A 10,115-nucleotide genomic window follows, 5' to 3' on the forward strand; every position below is an offset into this window, starting at 1 on the left:
GTTTCTACATCATTTATTTCTGCTCTAATCTTTATTATCTCCCTTCTTCTGCTGGTTTTAGGCTTCATTTGTTGTTCTTTCTCCAGCTCCTTTAGGTGTAAGGTTAGGTTGTTTATTTGAGATTTTTCTTGCTTCTTGAGGTAGGCCTGTATTGCTATATACTTCCCTCTTATGACCGCCTGTGCTGCATCCCAAAGGTTTTGAACTGTCCTGTTTTGATTTTCATTTGTTTCCATGCATTCTAAAAATTTCTTCTTTAATTTCCTGGTTAGCCCATTCACTGGTTAGGAGCATGCTGTTTAACCTCCACCTATTTGTGGTCTTTCCGAATGTTTTCTTCTGGTTGACTTCAAGTTTCATACTGTTGTGGTCAGAAAAGATGCATGGTAGGATCTTGATCATTTTGTACTTGTTGAGGCCTGATTCGTGACCCAATATGTGAGCGATTCTGGAGAACGTTCCATGTGCACTCCAAAAGAATGTGTATTCTGCTGTTGTGGGATGAAATGTCCTGAATATATCTGCTAAGTCCATCTGGTCCAGGGTGTCATTCAAAGCCATTCTTTCCTTGTTGATCTCTGCTTAGATGATCTGTCCATTGCTGTAAGGGTAGGGGTGTTAAAGTCCCCTACTATTATTGTATTATTATCAATGAGTTCCTTTATGTTTGTTATTAATTGTTTTATATATTTGGGTGCTCCCAAGTTGGGGGCATAAATATTTATAATTGTTAGATCTTCTTGATGGATAGTCTCCTTTGCTATGATGTAGCACACTTCTTCATCTCTTGTTACAGTCTTTGGTTTAAAATCTAGTTTGTCTGATATAAGTATTGCTACTCCGGCTTTCTTTGGATTTCCATTTGCATGATAAATATTTCTTCATCCCCTCACTTTCAATCTGAAGGTGTGATTTAGGTCTACAATGAGTCTCTGGTAGGCAGCACATAGATGGGTCTTGGGTTTCTATCCATTCTGACACTCTATGTCTTTCGATTGGAGCGTTTTGTCCATTTACATTCAGACTAATTATTCATACATATGTATTTGGTGCCTTTTTGTTGCTTGTTTTGTCATTGTTTCTGGACATTTTCTCTGTTCCTTTCTTGTCTTTGTCACTTTTGGTCTGCCCTTCCCACTCAAAGAGTCCCCTTTAATATTTCTGGCAGGGCTGCTTTAATGGTCACAATCTCCTTTAGTTTTTGTTTGTCTGGGAAACTCTTTAAACCTCCTTCTATTCTGAACGATAGCCTTGCTAGATAGAGAATTCTCAGCTGCAGATTTTTCCCATTCATCATGTTGAATATATCATACCACTCCCTCCCGGCCTGTCAAGTTTCTGCGGAGACACCTACTGCTAGCTGTATGGGTCTTCCCTTGTAGGTTAGGGATTTCTTTTGTCTTGCTGTTTTTTGGATTTTTTTCTTTATCACTGTATTTTGCAAACTTCACTACAATATTGTCTTGGTATTGGCCTGCTTTTGTGGACTTTGTTGGGAGTTCTCTGTGCCTCCCAGAACTGAATGTCTGTTTCCTTCCCCAGATTAGGGAAGTTTTCAGCTATTATTTCCTCAAATAAAACTTCTGCCTGCTTTTCTTTCTCTTCTTCTTCTGGGACTTCTATGATATGAATGTTACTACATTTGATGGAGTCACTGAGTTCCCTCAGTCTACTGTTGTGATCCAAAATTTGTCTTTCTCTCTTTTGTTCAGCTTTATTATTTTCCATAATTCTATCTTCTATATCACTTATTCATTCCTCTGTTTCTTCCATCCTTGTGGTCATTACATCCAGTCAGTTTTGAATCTCAGTTATTGCCTTTTTCATTTTGGTCTGATTGGTGTTTAGCCCTTTTATGTCTGCAGTAAGGGTCTCCCTGATGTCTTCCAAGCTTTTCTCAAGCCCAGCTAGTACCCTTATGATTGTTGCTTTAAGTTTTGGATCAGGTATATTACTTATATCTGCTTCGTTTAGATCCCTGGCCATGACCTTTTCTTGTTCTTTCTTTTGGGGTGAATTCCTCCATCTTGGCATTTTGTCTCAGTTTCTGTCTTCTTCTGCGTGTTAGAAAAGCCCACTATGTTTCCTGCTCCTGCAAGTAAGGGTTTTACAAAGAAGGGTTCATATAATGTCCAGGGCCTGGTGCTTCAGGAAGTGTCTCTGGTGTGTGCTGTGTGCCGTCTGATGCTGTGTTTTGGCTGCTCTATCCCTCAGGCCAGTGGTCTGCAGAGGTTCTCCTTGCCTACAGAGGGGAGCGTTTGGACCTTGGCCAGAATGTGGTGAGTTTTAACTAAGTGTGCTCTGGTCTGCTTGTTAAAAGGGACCTGATACTATTTCCCCTAGAACTGAACCTTTGCGGAACTCTGTGGTCAGTAGACATCCTGCGTGCAGGGGTTTCTGCTGGTCTTCTGGGGGAAGTGGCCCACCGAACTGGTCCTTAAGCACACTTGCCCAAGAACAGCAGTAGTACCAGCAGAGCAGAGGGAGGCAGGACTTGGTAGAAGCAGGTAAGGCAGCCTGTGTTGGCACTGTGTTGTTTACTGAAGTTAGTTTATGCTGACGGGTGAGACAGAAGTGGCGCCAGCCAGCTCCTTTGTCCCCGGAGACAGGAGTCTGGGAGCCCGTTTTTGCTGCTCTCAGGGAAGCACTTTCAGAGGAGCAAATGATCTCCCCTCATGCATCCCAGAATTTTTCAGATCGCTGTTTTCACACTTTCTGTCTCTGGGTTGCTTGCCTACCTGGAGCAGTGCAGCACACCTTGGGCTCTATCCGAGCCACACCTGCTGATTTTTAAAATTTCGAACTTCAGGGACCTGGTATGGCGGGGACCTGTGCTGGTCCTCTGGGGAAGGGTGTCGCAGTGCTGGGACTGATGCAGGTGTGACCCAGAAGGGAAGTCACGCCAGAGCACAGGGGCATGGGATTTGGAGCAAAGCAGGCTAAACAGCCAGTGTCTGGGTTTGCTGCCCTCAGTAAGTGTCTCTGCACCTATGCTGAAGGGCAGGGGAGGGAAGTGGCGCCTACCAGTTCTTTGTCCCCAGAGAGGCCATGCCATCTCTTGCAGATGTGCTCCAAAAAAGTACAAAGAGTCCCTCCCATGCACCTTAGATGATCCTCAGATCGCACAGTCTGTCCCGGGGTTGCTTGCCTGCCTCGTCTCCAGGAGTAGGACAGTGTCTTCAGGCCTCTACCCCAGCCAAGCTCAGGGACCTCTAGAACTCCAGTCTTTGTGTCCCGCTGGTTGCAAAAACTCACGAAAATCAACCCCTCTCGTTTTCCCAGCCAATGGCTTTGGAGAAGTGTTCTCTTTGTGTGTATCCCTGTGCACTCCAGTCTCTCTTGCCCTTCTCTGCAGCCAGGGCACCCTCCCCTCCGCAGCTCCCATGATCCCTTTCTCCCACAAACCACATCTCTGTATTTCCTACCTCCCTCAATGTGGCCTCTTCTCTCCCTCTAGTGGTGCAGTCTGTTCTATTAGTCCTCAGGTTGATTTCTTGGGTATTCAGAATGATTTGACAGTTATCTAGCTGTGTTCAAAGGATGAGGTAAGTCTAGGGTCCTCCTACTATGCTGCCATCGTAGCTCTCCCATCAATGTCTTAGAGTTTACAGGGAACAGGTCTTTTGCCTCTTCAGTTAGGTTTATTGCTAGGTATCTTACGGTTTTTCCTGCAAGTGTAAATGGGATTGATACCTTGATTTCTCTTTGTGCTCCTTCAATACTGGCGTATAGAAGTGCAACAAAGTTCTGTATGTTGATTTTGCATCCTGCAACTTTACTGAATTTGTGCATCCGTTCTAGCAATTTTTTGATGGAGTCTTTCAGGTTTTCTATATTGTATCATGTCATCTCAGGTTTTCCATATTGTATCATGTCATCTGCAAATAGTGAAAGTTGTATTTCCTCCATGCTGGTTTGGTTGCTTTTTATTTCTTTTCGTTGTCTGATTGCTGTGGCTAGGACTTCCAATACTATGTCAAATAACAGTGGTGAGAGTGGACATCCCTGTCTTGTTCCTGATTATAGAGGAGGAGCTCTCAGGTTTTGCCCATTGAGGATCACAGTGGCTGTGGGTTTTTTGTATTTGGCCTTTATTAGGTTATGTTCCCTCTACCCTAGTTGGTTGAGGGTTTTTATAATGAATGGATGTACTACTTTGTCAAATGCTTTCTCTGCATCTGTTGAGAGGATCATATGGTTCTTATCCTTTCTTTTATTAATGTGGTGTATGGCATTGATTGATTTGCAAGTATTGAAGCATGCTCGCAGCCCAGGAATAAGTCCCACTTGATCGTGGTGAAAGATTCTTTTAATGTATTGTTGGGTTAGGTTTGCCAGTATTTTCTTGAGAATTTTTGCATCCGTGTTCATCAGGGATATTGCCCTGTAGTTCTCTTTTTTGCTGGAATCTTTGTCTGGTTTTGGTATCAGGGTAGTGCTGACTTCATACAACGAATGAGGAAGTTTTCCTTCCTTTTCCGTTTTTTGGAATTGTTTGAGAAGAATAGGTATTAAGTCTTCTTTAAATCTTTGGTAGAATTCCCCTGTGAAGCCGTGTGGTCCTGGACTCTTGTTTGTTGGGAGACTTTTTATTATTGATTCAATTTATTTGCTGGTAATCAGTCTGTTCAAGTTTTCTGTTTCTTCCTGTTTCAGTTTTTGTAGATTATATGTTTCTAGGAATTTATCCATTTTTTTTCCCAGGTTGTTGGCATATTTTTTTTTTATAATATTCTCTTATAATTGTCCATATTTCTGTGGTGTTGGTTGTCATTTCTCCTCTCTCATTTGTGATTTTATTTATTGGGGTCCTTTCATCCTTTCTTTTTTATGTTTAGATAGGGGTTTACCAATTTTATTAATTTTTTCAAAGAACCAGCTCCTGGTTTCATTGACCTGTTCTATTGTTTTTTGTTTGTTTGTTTGTTTGTTGTTTTTAGGTTCTATGTCATTTATTTCTGCTCTACTCTTTATGATTTCCTTCCTTCGGCTGATTGTAGGCTTTGTTTGTTGTTATTTTTCTAGCTCCTTTAAGTGTAAGGTTAGGTTGTTTATTTCAGATTTTTCTTGCCTCTTAATGTAGGCCTGTATTGCTATATACTTCCCTCTTACAACTTTTGCTGCATCCCAAAGGATTTGCACCATTTTGTTTTCATTTTCATTTGTTTCCATGTATTTTCATATTTCTTTGATTTCCTGGTTGACCCTTTCACTCGTTAGTAGCACGTTGCTTAACCTCCATGTACTTGTGATCTCTCCAATTTTTTTTTTCCTTGTGGTTGACTTGTAGTTTCATAGTTTTGTGGTCAGAAAAGGTGCATGGTATGATCTCAATCTTTTTGTATTTGATGAGGCATGATTTGTGACCTAATATGTGATCTACTTTGGAGAATGTTCCATGTGCACATGAAAAGAATGTGTCTTCTGCTGTTTTAGGATGGAATGTTCTGAATATATCTCTAAAGTCCCTCTGGTCCAGTGTGTCATTCAAAGCTATTGTTTCCTTATTGATTCTCTGCTTAGATGGTCTGTCCGTTGCTGTAAGTGGGGTGTTAAAGTCCCTTACTATTATTGTATTATTGTCAATGAGGTCCTTCATGTTTGTTATTAATTGTTTTATTGGGGCTCCCATGTTGGGTGCACAGATATTTACAATTGTCCGATCTTCTTGCTGTATCGTCCCCTTTATTATGAATCGCGTCATTCTTCTCTTGCTGCAGTCTGGTTTAAAGTCTAGTTTGTCTGATACAAGAATCAGTATGCTGGCTTTCATTTGACATCCTTTTGTGTGAAAAAAAAGTTTCTCCATCCCCTCACTTTCAATCTGCAGCTGTCTTTAGGTCTGAAATGAGTCTCCTGTAGGAAGTATATAGATGAGACTCAGTTGTTGTTGTTGTTGTTGTTTATCCATTCTGACACCCTATGTCTTTTAACTGGAGCGTTTTGTCCATTTACGCTCAGAATAATTATTGCTGGGTATGTACTTATTGCCAATTTATTACTTGTTTTTGTCTTTTCTGGAGATTTTCTCTGATCCTTTCTTGTCATTATCCCTGTTCATCTCTCCTTTGCAAAGAGTCCTTTTAATATTTCTTCCAGGGCTGTTTTAGTGGTCATGAACTCCTTTAGTTTTTGTTTGTCCGGACAACTCTGTATCTTTCCTTCTATTCTGAGTGATAGCCTTGCTGTAGAGTATTCTTGGCTGCAGATTTTTCCATTCAGCACTTTGAATATATTATGCCACTCCCTTCTGGCTTGCCAAGTTTCTGTTGAGAAATCTCACCTAGCCTTATGTATCTTCCTTCATAGGTTAAGGACTTCTTTTGTCTTGCTGCTTTTAAGATTTTTAATTTATCGCTCTATTTTTCAAATATAATTACAATATGTCTTAGTGTTGGCCTGTTTTTGTTGATTTTGATGGGAGTTTTCTGTGCCTCCTGGTTCTGGATGGCTGTTTTCGCCCCCAGATTAGGGAAGTTTTTAGCTATTATTTTCTCAAATAAACCCCCTGTCCCCTTTTCTCTCACTCCTCTTCTGGGACTCTGGGACTCATATCCTATGATACGAATGTTATTATGTTGGATGTAGTCACTGAGTTCCCAAAGCCTTTCCTCATGATCCATAGTTTGGCTTTCTCTCTTTTGTTCAGCTTCTATCTTCTATATCACTCATTCATGCCTCTGCTCCTTCCATCCTTGTGGTTATTCCATCCAGCCGGGTTTGAATCTCAGTTATTGCCTTTTTCATTTCTGTCAGGTTGGCTTTTAACTCTTTTATCTCTGTGGTAAGGGCCTCCCTGAAATCTTCTACTCTTTCTCACGCCCAGGGAGTATTCTTATGATTGTTGGTTTAAATTCTCCATCACTCATGTTACTCATATCTGTTTTGCTTAGATCTCTGGCCATGACCTTATCTTATTCTTTCATTTGGGATGAATCCCTCCATGTGACATTTTGTCTAGGTCTCTGCCTTCGTCTGTGTGTGAGAATAGCCAGTTATGTTTCCTGCTCCTGAGAGCAATGGCTTTATGAAGAAGAGGTCATGTAGTGTCCAGGGCTTGGCACTTCAGGGAGTGTCTCTGGTGTGTGTCGTGTGCACTCTGTAGGAGTGTTTTGGTTGCTCTATCCTTCAGGGTAGTTGTCTGCAGAGGCTCTCTGCCTGCAGTGGGCAGTGTTTGGTCCTTTGCCAGAAAGTGGTGAGTTTTAAGTAGGTGTGCTCTAGTCTGCTTGTTAGATGAGACCTGAAAGTGCCTCCACTGGAACTGAAGCCCTGCAGAACTCTCTGGTTGGGAGATGTGGTGTGGGCATGGTTTTCTCCTGGTCTTCTGGCAAGGGGCCCTCTGCGCTGGGACTGGAGCAAGCTTGACTGAGAAGGGCAGTCCCATCGGAGCACAGGGGTGTGGGGCTTGGTGTAAGCAGGTTAGGCAGCCAGTGTGGGCGCTGTGTTGCTTGCTCCAGGTGGCTCCCTGTTTATGCTGTGGGTCAGGGGAGGGAAATAGTGCCAGTCAGCTTCTTTGTCCCCAGAGCAGCATCTCCACAAATACTGGCTCTCAGGGACACACTACGAGAAGAACAAATAAACTCTCCCACTGTGTGTCCCAGGTGATTTCAGATTGCTGTTTCCACACTGTCTGCCTTCAGGTCCTTTGCCTGCCTTCTCTCCGGGAGCAGCGCAGTGCCCTCCAAGTCTATTCCAGCCAAGCCCACTGACCTCTAAAACTCCAGCCTTTAAGCCCCCTTGGTTGCAAGAACTCGTGAAATTCAGCCACTCTTGTTTTTCAAGCCAATGGCTTTGGGGATGCATTCTCCTTGGGCATTCCCCTGTGTGCTCCTCATTCTTACCCTTCTCTGTGACCACAGCTCCCTCCCCTCTGCAGCACCCAGGATTCTTTTCTCCCCTAAGCCATGTCTCCCCACTTCCTTACCTTTTTCGATGTGGCCTCTTTTCTCCCTTTAGTTACAGAGTTTGTTCTGTCAGTCTTCTGGTCTATTTCTGGGGTATTTAGGATGATTTGATAATTATCTAGTTCTGGTTGTGTGACGAGGTGAGCATAGCATTCCCCTACACTGCTGCCATCTTTGTATTCTCCTACTCATGTCTTTTTATTTTTGAGCCACTCTCTGTGTCCCTGTGTCTGATTCACTGTCCCCAGCTCTTCATTTGTGGCCTATTTGTGTGTTTCTATTTCTGGGTACCCCCGGGTTTATTTTTATTCTGTGCCTTTGCCTCCCCGCCTCTCTAGATAGATTTCCTTGTCACTGTGTCTCTGCCCATTTGTTTATGTTCTGTGTGTCTCTGTTTCTATGTGTCTAGGTTTCTTTGTTCCTATCTTGATCCTCCCAGACATGTTCCTGTGTATCTGTTCCCATTTCTAGCTTGTATCCATATGGCTGTATTTGTGGGTTCACATCCCCATGTCTACTTATTCTAGGATCTCTCTCTCTCTCTGTCTCTCTCTTTCTCTCCCTCCCTTTCTAAATTCTTGTGTCCCTATGTCACAGTGTCTCCATTATATCTGGGCCTCCAGCTTGCCTGTCTTTATGTCTCTCTGTTACCTAGCCTAACCCCTGTGTCTTAGCTGGTGTTTGTCACAGTTTGGGTGTCTGCTTCCCCACGTTTTTGCCCCTGGATCTCTGAGTATATAAGTTTGTGCTCCAGTTCCACTCTTAGTGTGCTCCTCTGCGTGTGCCCATGTCCTTGGATCTTTGCTACCAAGTCTTGGTGTGTGCAGCATCTCTGTTTCTATGCTTTTGTAGATCTGTGGTCCTGTGTCTCTGTTTTCTCCTCTCATCCCCTATCCCGTGTCTGTAAGTCATCATGTCAGCATGTCTCTGTGCTTGTACTTCTTAGTCCTTGGTGTCTTGGACTATGGTGTTGACCTATGTCTCCCTGGTTACCTCTGTGTCCTTGTGTCTCTATGTATCACTGTGTTTCTTGTCTCCTCCGCTTCTGTGTCTGGGTCTTTGTGAATATCCCTCTCTGTCTGTCTGTCTGTCTCTCTCTCTCTCTCTCTCTCACTTGCTCACTTTCTCTCTTTTTAAGGTTTTATTTTTTTTAGTAGTTCAAACAAAATTTTATTTTTTTTCTTTTCGAATTTTTATTTAAATTCTAGTTAGTTAACATGCAGTGCAATATTGGTTTCAGGAATAGAATTCAGTGATTCATCACTTACATACAACACCCAGTATTATTTTTAAGTAATCTCTACATCCCAACATGGGGCTCGAACTCACAACCCCGAGATCAAGGGTCACATGCTCTACTGACTGAACCAGCCAGGAGCCCCAGAAAAAAATAATAAAGTGACTGAGGGAATTACAGGTATTTGATTAAGTCTGGGGCGGTTGGGGAGAGGGTGGGAAGGACATCTGAGCTGAGATCTAAGGTGTGATCTGGAATTTGAGTGGCAATGCAAGAGATGAAGATGGTACACAGGGGGCAGGGCAGGGCAGAGCGATTATCAAACAGAGGGAATAGCTTGAGAGAGATCCCTGAGTGGAGATGGGGTTGAGGCAGGGCCCATTAGTGAATAGAGAGGAGGCCAGGGGGGCTAGAGTTCAGAGAGTGAGTGGGAGAAAGTGAGGTCAGAAGGGTATGAGATAGAGGGCAGATCACGCAGGGCCTTGTAGGCTATAAAGAAAACTTTGGACTTCATTCCTGGTGTGATGGGAAACCCTTTAGGGGGGGCTAAGTAAGAAAGGGACATGAAGTAATCTTTGTTTTTTAAACGATCCTTTTGCTGCTGGGGAAGAATGGCAAAAAAAAAAAAAAAAAAAATCTCCTGAGAGAGGAAGCAGGGAGACCAGTGAGGAGACTGGACCGGTTTTCTAGGGTAGACACGATGGTAATCTGCCCTAAGATAGTGACAGTTGGGGTGGTGAGAAGTGGGTGCATTTGGCAAATATGTCAGAGGTAATATTGCCAAGAATTGAAGATGGATGGGATATTGGCGGGTGGTGGAGGGGCATGTCAAGGATCTCATGCCCAGATTTGTATCCCTGTGACTTACTGCCACCACCAACTGGTTCTAATCCCGTCCTATAAGGTCTCCCAGGAAATGTCACTCTTCTTAGGAAGACAGAACAAAGGAGTGGTGGAGCACATTCAGTCTACGA

Source organism: Zalophus californianus, chromosome X, assembly GCF_009762305.2.
Source record: "Zalophus californianus isolate mZalCal1 chromosome X, mZalCal1.pri.v2, whole genome shotgun sequence".
In the NCBI taxonomy this organism is placed as follows: Eukaryota; Metazoa; Chordata; class Mammalia; order Carnivora; family Otariidae; genus Zalophus; species Zalophus californianus.